The following is a 15,256-nucleotide window of genomic DNA, read 5'->3' on the forward strand; positions in this document are numbered from 1 at the left end:
GGCCGCTGTAGGAACCCCGGCAAGAGGTATAAAGTGAGCCATCTTTGTAAAGGAATCGATCACCACCATTATTGCCGAACACCCCTTTGAGGGGGGAAGATCAACGATGAAATCCGTCGAGATTATCTGCCAAGGACGCGATGGAATGGGCATCTTGACCAGTAGTCCTGCTGGAGTCCTTCGGGGAGACTTGTTCTGAAGACAATCCGGACAAGATCCAATGTATCGTTTTATGTCTTCTCGTAGAGTCGGCCACCAGAACCAGCGAGATACCATTTCTTGTGTGGAGGTGATTCCACGGTGTCCCGCTACCTTAGATTTGTGACACATATCCAATACCTCCTTCTGGAGGGAGGTTGTAGGAATGAAGGCCCGATGACCTAGGAAATAGCATCCATCCTCCTTGATCAATGTGGGTAGTGTCCCTAGTGACATGCCTGGTTTTCCAACTGATTTGGATTGACCCCTCAGACGTGTCAGAAAGTCTTGGGAGGTATGTAACCCTAACGCCATCTTGGGAAAAATCGGTTCAGAACTAAAGGAATCATTAGGGAGCTGTTCTTTACGTGATAAAGCGTCAGCGATTACGTTATCCTTCCCAGGTATGAAGGAGAAAGTGATCCTAAAAGGAGAAAAAAAATGAGCCCACCGGGCCTGACGACTATTGCAAGTCTGGGCGTACTGTAGAATACGAAGGTTGTGATGGTCCGTTCGAACTTCCACCGGGTACTTAGCTCCAAGTAGTAAATGTCGCCACTCTTCGAAAGCTCTTTTGATGGCTAACAGCTCCTTCTCCAATACCGTGTAATTTAATTCTGCAGGTGCCAATGTCTTAGATAGATATGCCACCGGATGTTCCTGTTCGGCATTATCAGACTGAAGAAGAACAGCTCCCAAAGCATATTGAGAAGCATCAGTCTCCACGATAAACTGGCGATTCTGATCAGGTGTCTGCAGAACAGGGGCGGACGTGAACAGATTTTTAAGCCTCCTAAAGGCTTGATCTGTACTCTCAGGCCAAGAAAAGGACACCCCCTTTTTTAACAGATTCGTCAGTGGTTTAGTCAGGCTTGAGAATCCCGGAATAAACCGCCGGTAAAAATTGGCAAGGCCGATAAACCGCTGAATGTCTTTCCCTGAGGTCGGGATAGGCCAATCCAATACGGCGGAAACCTTCTCCGGGTCCATAGCTACCCCTTTTGCCGATAGGACATAACCCAGGTAAGTGACTTGTGGTTGGTGGAAGGAGCATTTCTCTAATTTGCAGAATAGGTGATTTTGGTGTAGACGACGAAGAACCTCTCCCACATGTTTAACATGGTCCTGTAGAGTATCGGAGAAGACCAAAATATCGTCCAGATACACTATTACATTATGTAAGAGTAGATCAGCGAAGAGATGGTCCATAAAGCGTTGAAATATCGCCGGGGCATTAGAGAGCCCGAACGGCATAACATGGTATTGGTAATGACCAAATGGTGTCCGGAATGCCGTCTTCCATTCATCTCCGGCCTTGATTCTTATCAGATGGTATGCTCCCTTGAGATCCAATTTAGTGTATAATTTTGCCCCCCTGACTGCTTCCAGAATATCCGGTATCAGGGGCATCGGATATTTGTCTGGTATAGTGATTTTATTGAGGCCCCGGAAATCTATGCACGGGCGAAGTTCCGTTGTGTTCCGTTTAGATATAAAAAATAGGGAAGCAGCTGCCGGTGAAGTAGATTCAGTGATCAACCCATTCATAAGATTTACTCTAAGATACTCTCGTAACACCTCTTTTTCGTTATGAGACAGGATGTACATTCGACCAAAGGGTAAAGGTTGGTCAGGTATTAGATCAATGGCACAATCGTCTCGTCTATGAGGTGGTAACTGTGAGTACTCAGAGGTAGAAAAGACTTCTTTATATTGATAGTACATGTTGGGAAGACCTGTGATTTGATTGAGAGTTGTGATTCCTTGAAATTTAGAAGAGGATGAGCTGGTGTCCAACAGAACCTCTTGTTGATCTTTTATGCAGTGGCCAAGACAAAATTCGGAACCCAAAAAGAAGGACCCAGCTGTCCAATTAATAAAGGGGTTATGCTTCCTGAGCCATGGTATGCCCAAAATAATAGGATGGTGTGCTGCTCGGATGATGTCTAGAATTATGTGTTCATGATGAGAAGAGATAGACATAAGCAGGGGACCAGTATGATCCGTAATGGGTCCAGATGTCAACGGACTGCCATCAACACTTTCCACGGGAATGGATTCTATCTTAGAAGACCGTGGGATACCATGAGAAGAGGCCCAGTGATCGTCGATAAAATTCCCGGCCGCACCACTATCAATAAGAACCGGGATATCTTGTAGGACCTGTTTCCCAAAGGTTAGAGATACCTTTACAACCACCATGGTAGTATCCGAGGGGTTGTTACAAGTGGATGTATGGACAACTTGTGAGGAACCTTGTTTAGTCATAGGATCCCGAACCGTGGTTCCTCTTACGGTCGGGCGTTTGCGTTTCCCGATCTCCTTGGTGGTGCAATTGGACACTCCTGTACGGTGTGGGTATTGGAACCACAATACATACATAAACCAAGGGCTCGTCTTCGACTCCGTTCCTCAAAGGAAAGAGGTCCTCTGCCTGTTGCACCTAGTTGCATGGGTTCCTCGGTGGATGAAACCCGTGGAGTAGCAGGCAGATTAGCAGGAAAACGGGGCAACCGTCCTTTCCTTTTTTCACTGGTGCGTTCCTTCATTCGATAATCAATCTGAAGGACTAGTGCGATAAGCTCCGTTAAAGAAGAAGAACGAGGAACCCTGGATATTTCATCTTTCAATTCTTCTGACAGTCCTCTTCTAAAGATGGTGATCTGTGCGTCATCGGACCAAGTAGTTTCGCTGGCCATTTGTTTAAATCTGGTTATATAAGCCAGAATGTCTGAATTTCCCTGTTTTAAATCTAGTAAGTGTTCTTGGGAAGCTACTCGAATCTCCTGCCGGCCAAACATCGCACGAACACTATTACAAAAGGCCGGATGGGAGTCTAATATAGGGTTATTACTGGTGATTAGGGGTGTGGCCCAGGCTAAAGCTGGTCCAGTCATTTGGGACACCATGTAACCCACACGATCCCGATCCGTATGGAAAAAGGCGTTCTTAAAAGAAAACTGAACGTAACAAGAATCTATGAATTCTTTCACCTTATGGGGATTCCCATCGAATTGGCCTCCAGGAAGAGGCCCTGGAGGGACCTCTGAGCAATGAGGAACCCGTGAGGCAGCAGTATGTTGTGCCAATTGTTGGGCCATCTGTTGAGCTGCCTGTTGTTGATTCTGCTTTAGGGCAGTATTTTCCTGCTGAAGTTGTTGAACCTCAGTGGTCAGGGATTGTACTGCAGCGATCAACTGTTGGATCTGCTGTTGTTGTTGGGAATCCATAATGAGGATCTTCTAGGCTCCCAGTTGCAATGACTAAAGAGCAAAGTTTGTTTTCAGGCGTTGCTATCTGTAATGTTCACTACAAACCGTTTCCGGCAATTCATCAGTCTTTAGGCATTGCAACATAGAAAGCGTAGAGTCTCCTACCTGGTAATAGATGAAATGACCAAATCGTAGCTCCAAAGGAGTTCCAGGTTTCACACGAAAGGATGGAAAGATATATCCCAGTAGAACATAGGAATCCCCCTGGCATCTCCTTCGGAGCCCAGTTAAGTACTTGGCGACCGTGGGAAAACCAGGGAAACCCTCATGGGGGAGAAAACCCTATGAAGAGCTGCTGGGGAGCGTTGGTAAAGGTGAGGCAGACAGGAGGAAACTGAAGGACCTCGGGTTCCATTATAACGTTATGTGTTGGTTAAATGCTGGAGAGGTATAAGGGTGAAAACACAAGGTTTAATTATAAGATGAGAAAACAACACAATAAGGAATGATGGTGGGATTAGGAAAATAGAATTACCATTCAAACATCTAGACAGGGAGTTTAGCAGTTGAGGAACCCTGAGAACCGAGTCCGTTCAAGAACGATTCCTTTGTATGAAACGGGAAGTTCTGGAAGCAACATATAAGGAATTTAAGAATCAAAGAAGGTCGGATGGCAAGGGTCGGAGTGTATGAGAAAGAAATCTACCTTCCAGGGGAGCACGAAATAAAGTCGATATTAGCCGCGTACTGTGGGGGCGTGGCTTAAGGGTTACCAAAACGATACCCTCGATCCGATCGTATTCCGGATTCTAAGAATGAACAGATACATCAATAGGAAGAAAACATAGAAGAAAGGAGGAAACAATGAGAGGTAAAGACTGAACTAGCTATACTCACTGAGCGTCCGTATACTCCTATGAGAGTAGCAGCAACGCACCGGTGTCCAGGACTTCCCGGCTGATATGCCGAAGAGAGATCGACTTCCGCATCCTGCGTGGCTCGAGGCAGGGAAACAACTAGACCGTCGCTAGGGCTGCCGCGGTCATAAACCGGTGCGGCCATCTTGGAATAGGAAGAGGAATGATTCGTCCTCACGAACATTACAGAGCGGTACCAACGGAGCTTGGATTGTCGCGCCAACCTTACCAGACAACTGGCAGGCGGCACAACTCCTGCAGTGACTTTCTACTTGCTCCCCCATCTTGGGCCAGTAGAAGTGCATGGATAACCTTTGCTTGGTCCTCCTCATACCAAGGTGACCAGCAAGGGGAACGACATGCGCCAACTGCAGGAGGAAGGGCCTAACAGCAAGGGGAACCACCAACCTCCTATGGTCTCCTCCTGTAGACTCTGTGGGCTCACTATACAGGAGTCCACCTTCCTGGTAAATCCTATGCATCCCAGGAGGTTCACCCTCAAGCTGGGAGCAGGCCTGTCTCCTTAGGCCTTCCAGAGATGGGCACTCACGTTGGCCTTTACTGAATTCGTCCCTATCAGGACCTCCTTCAACTAACAAGTCTTTTAGTTCAGGATGATCGTTGGGGTCGAATACTTCAGGCATCGCCACCTCCTCGTCAGGCCCGGGCGATTGACCAACTTCCTCCACCGCAGTGGTAGGCGAGCTCGGGGGAATATTCTCTTTCCCTCGTTTTGACTTGTAGACTCCTTTCGCCTTGGGTTTCCCCTTTGGCTGGGGCGGCGTATTGGTCTTGGCCAATGATGCCCGTGCTTGAGACCGTGTGTAGGGTCTTTCGGCAGTGTCTCCTACGAGCCCTAAAGCTCTGAGATCATTACCCAACAAAACCTTTCCCGGGACGTTTCTCTGAATGCTCACTGGAATCCTGACTGCTGTACCATTTAAAGTAAGATTTACAGGGATCACGGGAAACATACGGAGGGGGCCGTCAGCCAACTTAGTGGGCATCAGACTAGCTCTGGCAACTTCCTCTGAGTCTACCAAGGTAGAATCCACTACAGTTCGACTGCACCCACTATCCCTAAGAGCTGGAGTATCCACTCCATTGATCAGCACACTGTCTTTAAAGTAGTGCTTGGTATTATCCGGAATCCTAGCATAAGCCTCTGCGACTTTAGGCTCCCAGGAACCCAGGAACACTAAAACTACCTCAGCCTCTATTCCGCTGGGAAATGAGTCTGAGGAGAAGGATGCTCCTGTAATCTCTTCTTCCTCGTAGGAGGAGAAGGCCAGATTAGCGGAGTGGACCCCCAAAGGTCTAACCTTACACCGGGGATCCCCCTTCACATGGTCAGTTGCTCCACAAGAAAAACAAGCCCCAGTGGGTCTGTTTACGTAGGGAGGCTTATTGTAACCAGAGTTCTGTTTCGGAGGCGAACCTCCACTACCCTGTGAGTTCTCTTGTGTCGTACCCTTGTTTTTCTTTTTGTGGCCCTTATGGGAAGGAGATATAGCAGATTCCCCACCCTCCATATCTTTGGACTTTTTCCCTTCCTCCTGCTTACCAGGATGAGTTTTGTCCTTATGGGACACTCGATGTGACACCCATAAGTCTGCTGCAATGGCCAGCTTCTTAGGATCTATCTCCTTCGAATCGGCCAAATGCTGCTTAAGCTCCGGGGAAGAAGAAGCAAAAATATGTTCCAGCATGACAAGATTTATCATGCCTTCGAAGGTAGAAACCTTATAACCTTCAACCCAGCCAGTTAAGTTTTTCAAAGATTCAGCGACATAAGATACCCAAGTACCACCTTCCTTTTTCTTATACTCTCGAAAACGCTTTAAATATTGGGCCGGAGTCTTCCCAAACTTTAAAATGAGAGTTTGCTTTAACATTGCGAAATCAGCCCGCTCAGCCTTCGACATTTCCATAATGGCACTACAGCCAGAATGGGGCAGTCTACTGAGCAACCACGCAATCTTATCAGCACTGTCAACTTTTTGAACCTCGCATGCATACTCAAACGCATTCAGCCAGTCCATAATGTCATTCCTTTCTTCATACACACTGAGCAGATCTTTTGGAAACCGTGGATGAGAGGAAGCCCCAGACCCATGTCTAGGACCCTTGGATCCATTTGCAACCTGAAGCTTGGCCAGTTCCAACTGGTGATCCCTGTCTTTCTGTTTTTCTGCCTGTTCGATTTTTAGTTTGGCTATGCTGAATTCAAGCTCATGCTGCCTAAACCGCAGCTCTTGCTTCTTGAATTCAAGCATAGCCTCCCATCAACACTGGCAGAGGAAACATTAGACATTACATCCTCCCTGTCCTCGTGGTCGCGATGGATCAGTGCAGCGGCAGAACCGTCGGTTCTGCCAGTGAGAGCAGCCCCACCACCTTCTGCACTGTCCTCGGAAGTTATAGCGTCAAGCTGCGCTTCTTGCCACGCCACGATTCTCTGGATCATTTCCAATTTTGTGCCTTGAGAGGAAACACCTCTCTCCGCACACATCTTTTTCAGCGTTTCTGATTTGGAAGCATTTAAAGTTAACAAGGTATTTGCTTCCATACTGTTTGATAGGACTATGGCCTTTTTAAAGTTATATTACAACAATTCACTACGTGTACTGTTTGGAATAACCTGAAATGCCTTAGTTCGAGCGCAACACTGGATACCTTCAGTCGTATCCCACCGCTGTACACCAATTTGTTAAGGACAGAGTTCAGAAATCCGTCTTAACAGGAAGGATCTCAGGTTTGGTATTAGAAGCATTGATATATCACATCTCATGCTATAGGAATGGTCTCAGGATTGGAATGGGTAGGAGTTGGATATTACATTCTTGCTATAGGAAGGGTCTCATGTTTGGAATGGGAAGGAGTTGGATATCACATATGCTATAGGAAGTGTCTCAGGTTTGGAACGGGAAGGAGTTGGATATCACATCTCATGTTATAGGAAGGGTCTCAGGTTTGGTATAAGCATTGAGATATCACATCTCTGCTATCAGGAGTGGCTCAGGATTGGAATGGGAAGGAGTTGGATATCCCATCTCATGTTAAAGGACAGGTCTCTGGTTTGGTATTAGAATCATTGAGATATCACATCGCATGCTGTAGGAAGGGTCTAAGGATTGGAATGGGATGGACTTGGATATCACATCCCATGCTATAGGTAGGCTCTCAGGTTTGGTATAAGCATTGAGATATCACATCTCATGCTATAGGAAGGGTCTCAGGATTGGAATGGGAAGGATTTGGATATCACATCTCATGCTATAGAAAGGGTCTCAGGTTTGGTATAAGCATGGAGATATCACTTCTCATGCTATAGGAAGGGTCTCAGGATTGGAATGGGAAGGACTTGGATGTCACATCTCATGCTATAGGGAGGGTCTCAAGTTTGATATTAGAAGCATTGAGATAACAAATCTCATGATATCGGAAGGGTCTCAGGATTGGAATGGGAAGGAGTTGGATATCACATCTCATGATAAAGGAAGGGTCTAAGGTTTGGAAGGGGAAGGATTTGGATATCACATCTCATGTTATAGGACGGGTCTCAGGTTTGGTATTAGAAGCATTGAGATATCAAGTCTCATGGTATAAGAAGGGTCTCAGAATTGGAATGGGAAGGAGTTGGATATCACATCTCAAGCTATAGGAAGCGTCTCAGGATTGGAATGGGAAGGAGTTTGATATCACATCTCATGCCATAGTATGGGTCTCAGGTTTGGTAGAAGCATTGGGATATCACATGTCATGCTATCGGAAGGGTATCAGTATTGGATTTGGAAGGAGTTGGATATCCCATCTCATGCTATAGGAAGGGTCTCATGTTAGAATGGGAAGGAGTTGGATATCACATTTCATGTTATAGGAAGGGTCTCAGGATTGGAATGGGAAGGACTTGGATATCATATCTCATGCTATAGGAAGGCTCTCAGGTTTGGAAGGGGAAGGAGTTGGATATCACATTTCATTTTGGAGGAAGGATCTCAGGTTTGGTATAAGCATTGAGATATCACATCTCATGCTATAGGAAGGGTCTCAGGATTGGAATGGGAAGAAGTTGGATATCACATTTCATGCTATAGGAAGGGTCTCAGGATTGGAATGGGAAGGAGTTGGATATCACATCTCATGTTATAGGAAGGATCTCAGGTTTGGTAATAGAAGCATTGAGACATCACATCTCATGCTATAGGAAGGGTCTCAGGATTGGAATGGGAAGGAGTTGGATATCACATCTCATGCTATAGGAAGGGTCTCAGGTTTGGTATAAGCATTGAGATATCACATCTCATGCTATAGGAAGGGTCTCAGGATTGGAATGGGAAGGATTTGGATATCACATCTTATGCTATAGGAAGGGTCTCAGGTTTGGTATAAGCATTGAGATATCACATCTCATGCTATAGGAAGGGTCTCAGGATTGGAATGGGAAGAAGTTGGATATCACATCTCATGCTATAGGAAGGGTCTCAGGTTTGGTATAAGCATTGAGATATCACATCTCATGCTATAGGAAGGGTCTCAGGGTTGGAATGGGAAGGAGTTGTATATGACATCTCATGCCATAGCAAGGGTCTCAGGTTTGGTATAAGCATTGAGATATCACATCACATGCTATAGGAAGGGTCTCAGGATTGGAATGGGAAGGACTTGGATATCACATCTCATGCTATAGGCAGGGTCTCAGGTTTGGAAAGGGAAGGAGATGGATATCACATTTCATGTTAGAGGTAGGATCTCAGGTTTGGTATTAGAGGCATTGAGATATCACATCTCATGCTATCAGAAGGGTCTCAGGATTGGAATGGGAAGGAGTTGGATATCACATTTCATGCTAAAGGGAGGGTCTCAGGTTTGGAAGGGGAAGGATTTGGAAATCACATCTCATATTATAGGAAGGATCTCAGGTTTGGTATTAGAAGCATTGAGATATCACATCTCATGCTATCGGAAGGATCTCAGGTTTGGTATAAGAGGCATTGAGATATCACATCTCATGCTATCATAAGGGTCTCAGGATTGGAATGGGAAGGAGTTGGATATCACATCTCATGTTATAGGAAGGATCTCAGGTTTGGTATTAGAAGCATTGAGACATCACATCTCATGCTATAGGAAGGGTCTCAGGATTGGAATGGGAAGGAGTTGGATATCACATCTCATGCTATAGGAAGGGTCTCAGGTTTGGTATAAGCATTGAGATATCACATCTCATGCTATAGGAAGGGTCTCAGTATTGGAATGGGAAGGATTTGGATATCACATCTTATGCTATAGGAAGGGTCTCAGGTTTGGTATAAGCATGGAGATATCACTTCTCATGCTATAGGAAGGGTCTCAGGATTGGAATGGGAAGGAGTTGGATATCACATCTCATGCTATAGGAAGGGTCTCAGATTTGGTATAAGCATTGAGATATCACATCTCATGCTATAGGAAGGGTCTCAGGATTGGAATGGGAAGGAGTTGGATATCACATCTCATGATAAAGGAAGGGTCTAAGGTTTGGAAGGGGAAGGATTTGGATATCACATCTCATGTTATAGGACGTGTCTCAGGTTTGGTATTAGAAGCATTGACATATCAAGTCTCATGGTATAAGAAGGGTCTCAGGATTGGAATGGGAAGGAGTTTGATATCACATCTCATGCCATAGTATGGGACTCAGGTTTGGTAGAAGCATTGGGATATCACATCTCATGCTATCGGAAGGGTATCAGTATTGGATTTGGAAGGAGTTGGATATCCCATCTCATGCTATAGGAAGGGTCTCAGGTTGGAATGGGAAGGAGTTGGATATCACATTTCATGTTATAGGAAGGGTCTCAGGATTGGAATGGGAAGGACTTGGATATCATATCTCATGCTATAGGAAGGCTCTCAGGTTTGGAAGGGGAAGGAGTTGGATATCACATTTCATGTTAGAGGAAGGATCTCAGGTTTGGTATTAGAGGCCTTGAGATATCACATCTCATGCTATAGGAAGGGTCTCAGGATTGGAATGGGAAGGAGTTGGATATCACATCTCAAGCTATAGGAAGGGTCTCAGGTTTGGTATAAGCATTGAGATATCACATCTCATGCTATAGGAAGGGTCTCAGGATTGGAATGGGAAGAAGTTGGATATCACATCACATGCTATAGGAAGGGTCTCAGGTTTGGTATAAGCATTGAGATATCACATCTCATGCTATAGGTAGGGTCTCAGGATTGGAATGGGAAGGAGTTGTATATGCCATCTCATGCCATAGGAAGGGTCTCAGGTTTTGTATAAGCATTGAGATATCACATCACATGCTATAGGAAGGGTCTCAGGATTGGAATGGGAAGGACTTGGATATCACATATCATGCTATAGGCAGGGTCTCAGGTTTGGAAAGGGAAGGAGATGGATATCACATTTCATGTTAGAGGTAGGATCTCAGGTTTGGTATTAGAGGCATTGAGATATCACATCTCATGCTATCAGAAGGGTCTCAGGATTGGAATGGGAAGGAGTTGGATATCACATCTCATGCTAAAGGGAGGGTCTCAGGTTTGGAAGGGGAAGGATTTGGAAATCACATCTCATATTATAGGAAGGATCTCAGGTTTGGTATTAGAAGCATTGAGATATCACATCTCATGCTATCGGAAGGATCTCAGGTTTGGTATAAGAGGCATTGAGATATCACATCTCATGCTATCATAAGGGTCTCAGGATTGGAATGGGAAGGAGTTGGATATCACATCTCATGTTATAGGAAGGATCTCAGGTTTGGTATTGGAAGCATTGAGACATCACATCTCATGCTATAGGAAGGGTCTCAGGATTGGAATGGGAAGGAGTTGGATATCACATCTCATGCTATAGGAAGGGTCTCAGATTTGGTATAAGCATTGAGATATCACATCTCATGCTATAGGAAGGGTCTCAGGATTGGAATGGGAAGGAGTTGTATATGACATCTCAGGCCATAGGAAGGGTCTCAGGTTTGATATAAGCATTGAGATATCACATCTCTGCTATCGGAAGGGTCTCAGGATTGGAATGGGAAGGAGTTGGATATCCCATCTGAGTTGGATATCCCATCTCATGTTATAGGAAGGGTCTCAGGTTTGGTATTAGAAGCATTGAGATATCACATCTCATGCTATAGGAAGGGTCTCAGGATTGGAATGGGGAGGACTTGGATGTCACATCTCATGCTATAGGGAGGGTCTCAAGTTTGATATTAGAAACATTGAGATAACAAATGTCATGATATCGGAAGGGTCTCAGGATTGGAATGGGAAGGAGTTGGATATCACATCTCATGATAAAGGAAGGGTCTAAGGTTTGGAAGGGGAAGGATTTGGATATCACATCTCATGTTATAGGACGGGTCTCAGGTTTGGTATTAGAAGCATTGAGATATCAAGTCTCATGGTATAGAAAGGGTCTCAGAATTGGAATGGGAAGAAGTTGGATATCACATCTCAAGCTATAGGAAGGGTCTCAGGATTGGAATGGGAAGGAGTTTGATATCACATCTTATGCCATAGTATGGGTCTCAGATTTGGTAGAATCATTGGGATATCACATCTCATGCTATCGGAATGGTATCAGTATTGGATTTGGAAGGAGTTGGATATCCTATCTCATGCTATAGGAAAGGTCTCAGGTTGGAATGGGATGGAGTTGGATATCACATTTCATGTTATAGGAAGGGTCTCAGGATTGGAATGGGAAGGACTTGGATATCATATCTCATGCTATAGGAAGGCTCTCAGGTTTGGAAGGGGAAGGAGTTGGATATCACATTCATGTTAGAGGAAGGATCTCAGGTTTGGTATTAGAGGCCTTGAGATATCACATCTCATGCTATAGGAAGGGTCTCAGGATTGGAATGGGAAGGAGTTGGATATCACATCTCAAGCTATAGGAAGGGTCTCAGGTTTGGTATAAGCATTGAGATATCACATCTCATGCTATAGGAAGGGTCTCAGGATTGGAATGGGAAGGAGTTGGATATCACATCTCATGTTATAGGAAAGATCTCAGGTTTGGTATTAGAAGCATTGAGACATCACATCTCATGTTATAGGAAGGGTCTCAGGATTGGAATGGGAAGAAGTTGGATATCACATCTCATGCTATAGGAAGGGTCTCAGGTTTGGAAGGGGAAGGAGTTGGATATCCAATCTCATGTTATAGGACTGGTCTCAGGTTTGGTATTAGAAGCATTGAGATATCACATTGCATGCTGTAGGAAGGTTCTCAGGTTTGGAATGGGGAGGAATTGGATATCACATCTCATGTCAAACGAAGGATCTCAGGTTTGGTATTAGAAGCATTGAGATATCACATCTCATGCTATAGGAATGGTCTCAGGGTTGGAATGGGAAGGAGTTGGATATTACATTCTTGCTATAGGAAGGTTCTCATGTTTGGAATGGGAAGGAGTTGGATATCACATATGCTATAGGAAGGGTCTCAGGTTTGGAACGGGAAGGAGTTGGATATCCGATCTCATGTTATAGGAAGGGTCTCAGGTTTGGTATAAGCATTGAGATATCACATCTCTGCTATCAGAAGTGTCTCAGGATTGGAATGGGAAGGAGTTGGATATCCCATCTCATGTTATAGGACGGGTCTCAGGTTTGTTATTAGAATCATTGAGATATCATATTGCACGCTGCAGGAAGGGTCTAAGGATTGGAATGGGAAGGACTTGGATATCACATCTCATGCTATAGATAGGCTCTCAGATTTGGAAAGGGAAGGAGTTGGATATCACATTTCATGTTAGAGGAAGGATCTCAGGTTCGGTATTAGAGGCATTGAGATATCACATCTCATGCTATAGGAAGCGTCTCAGGATTGGAATGGGAAGGAGTTGGGTATCACATCTCATGCTATAGGAAGGCTCAGGATTGGTATAAGTATTGAGATATAACATCTCATGCTATAGGAAGGGTCTCAGGATTGGAATGGAAGGAGTTGGATATCACATCTCATGTTATAGGAAGGATCTCAGGTTTGGTATTAGAAGCATTGAGACATCACATCTCATGCTATAGGAAGGGTCTCAGGATTGGAATGGGAAGGAGTTGGATATCACATCTCATGCTATAGGAAGGGTCTCAGGTTTGGTATAAGCATTGAGATATCACATCTCATGCTATAGGAAGGGTCTCAGGATTGGAATGGGAAGGAGTTGTATATGACATCTCATGTTATAGGAAGGGTCTCAGGTTTGGAATGGGAAGGAGTTGGATATGACATCTCTTGTTATAGGGAGGGTCTCAGGATTTGAATGGTAAGGAGTTGAACATCACATCTCATGCTATAGGAAGGGTCTCAGGTTGGAATGGGAAGGAGTTGGATATCACATCTCATGTTATATACAGGAAGGGTCTCAGGATTGGAATGGGAAGGATTTGGATATCACATCTCTTGCTATAGGAAGGGTCTCAGGTTTTTTATTAGAAACATTGAGATATCACATCTCATGCTATAGGAAGTGTTTTAGGATTGGAATGGGAAGTATTTGGATATCACATCTCATGCTAAAGGAAGGGTCTCAGGTTTGGAAGGGGAAGGATTTGGATATCACATCTCATCCAATAGGAAGGGTCTCAGGTTTGGAATGGGAAGGAATTGGATATCACATCTCATGTTATAGGAAGGGTCTCAGGTTTTTTATTAGAAACATTGAGATATCACATCTCATGTTATAGGACGGTTCCCAGGTTTGGTATTAGAAGCATTGAGATATCACATCTCATGGTATAGGAAGGGTCTCAGGGTTGGAATGGGAAGGAGTTGGATATCACATCTCATCCAATAGGAAGGGTCTCAGGTTTGGAATGGGAAGGAATTGGATATCACATCTCATGTTATAGGAAGGATCTCAGGTTTGGTATTAGAAGCATTGAGATATCACATCTCATGCTATAGGAAGGGTCTCAGGATTGGAATGTGAAGGATTTGTATATCACATCTCATGCTAAAGGAAGGGTCTCAGGTTTGGTAGAAGCATTGAGATATCACATCTCATGCTATAGGAAGGGTCTCAGGATTTGAATGGCAAGGAGTTGGATATCACATCTCATGCCATAGGAAGGTTCTCAGGTTTGGTATAAGCATTGAGATATCACATCTCTGCTATCGGAAGGTTCTCAGGATTGGATTGGGAAGGAGTTGGATATCCCTTCTCATGCTATAGGAAGTGTCTCAGGTTGGAATGGGAAGGAGTTGAATATCACATCTCATGTTATAGGAAGGGTCTCAGGATTGGAATGGGAAGGATTTGGATATCACATCCCTTGCTATAGGAAGGGTCTCAGGATTGGAATGGGAAGGATTTGGATATCACATCTCATGTCATAGGAAGGATCTCAGGTTTGGTATTAGAAGCATTGATATATCACATCTCATGCTATAGGAATGGTCTCAGGATTGGAATGGGTAGGAGTTGGATATTACATTCTTGCTATAGGAAGGGTCTCATGTTTGGAATGGGAAGGAGTTGGATATCACATATGCTATAGGAAGTGTCTCAGGTTTGGAACGGGAAGGAGTTGGATATCACATCTCATGTTATAGGAAGGGTCTCAGGTTTGGTATAAGCATTGAGATATCACATCTCTGCTATCAGGAGTGGCTCAGGATTGGAATGGGAAGGAGTTGGATATCCCATCTCATGTTAAAGGACAGGTCTCTGGTTTGGTATTAGAATCATTGAGATATCACATCGCATGCTGTAGGAAGGGTCTAAGGATTGGAATGGGATGGACTTGGATATCACATCCCATGCTATAGGTAGGCTCTCAGGTTTGGTATAAGCATTGAGATATCACATCTCATGCTATAGGAAGGGTCTCAGGATTGGAATGGGAAGGATTTGGATATCACATCTCATGCTATAGGAAGGGTCTCAGGTTTGGTAT

The sequence above is a fragment of the Ambystoma mexicanum genome, chromosome 7p, assembly GCF_040938575.1.
Source record: "Ambystoma mexicanum isolate Mex_15411 chromosome 7p, UKY_AmexF1_1, whole genome shotgun sequence".
In the NCBI taxonomy this organism is placed as follows: Eukaryota; Metazoa; Chordata; class Amphibia; order Caudata; family Ambystomatidae; genus Ambystoma; species Ambystoma mexicanum.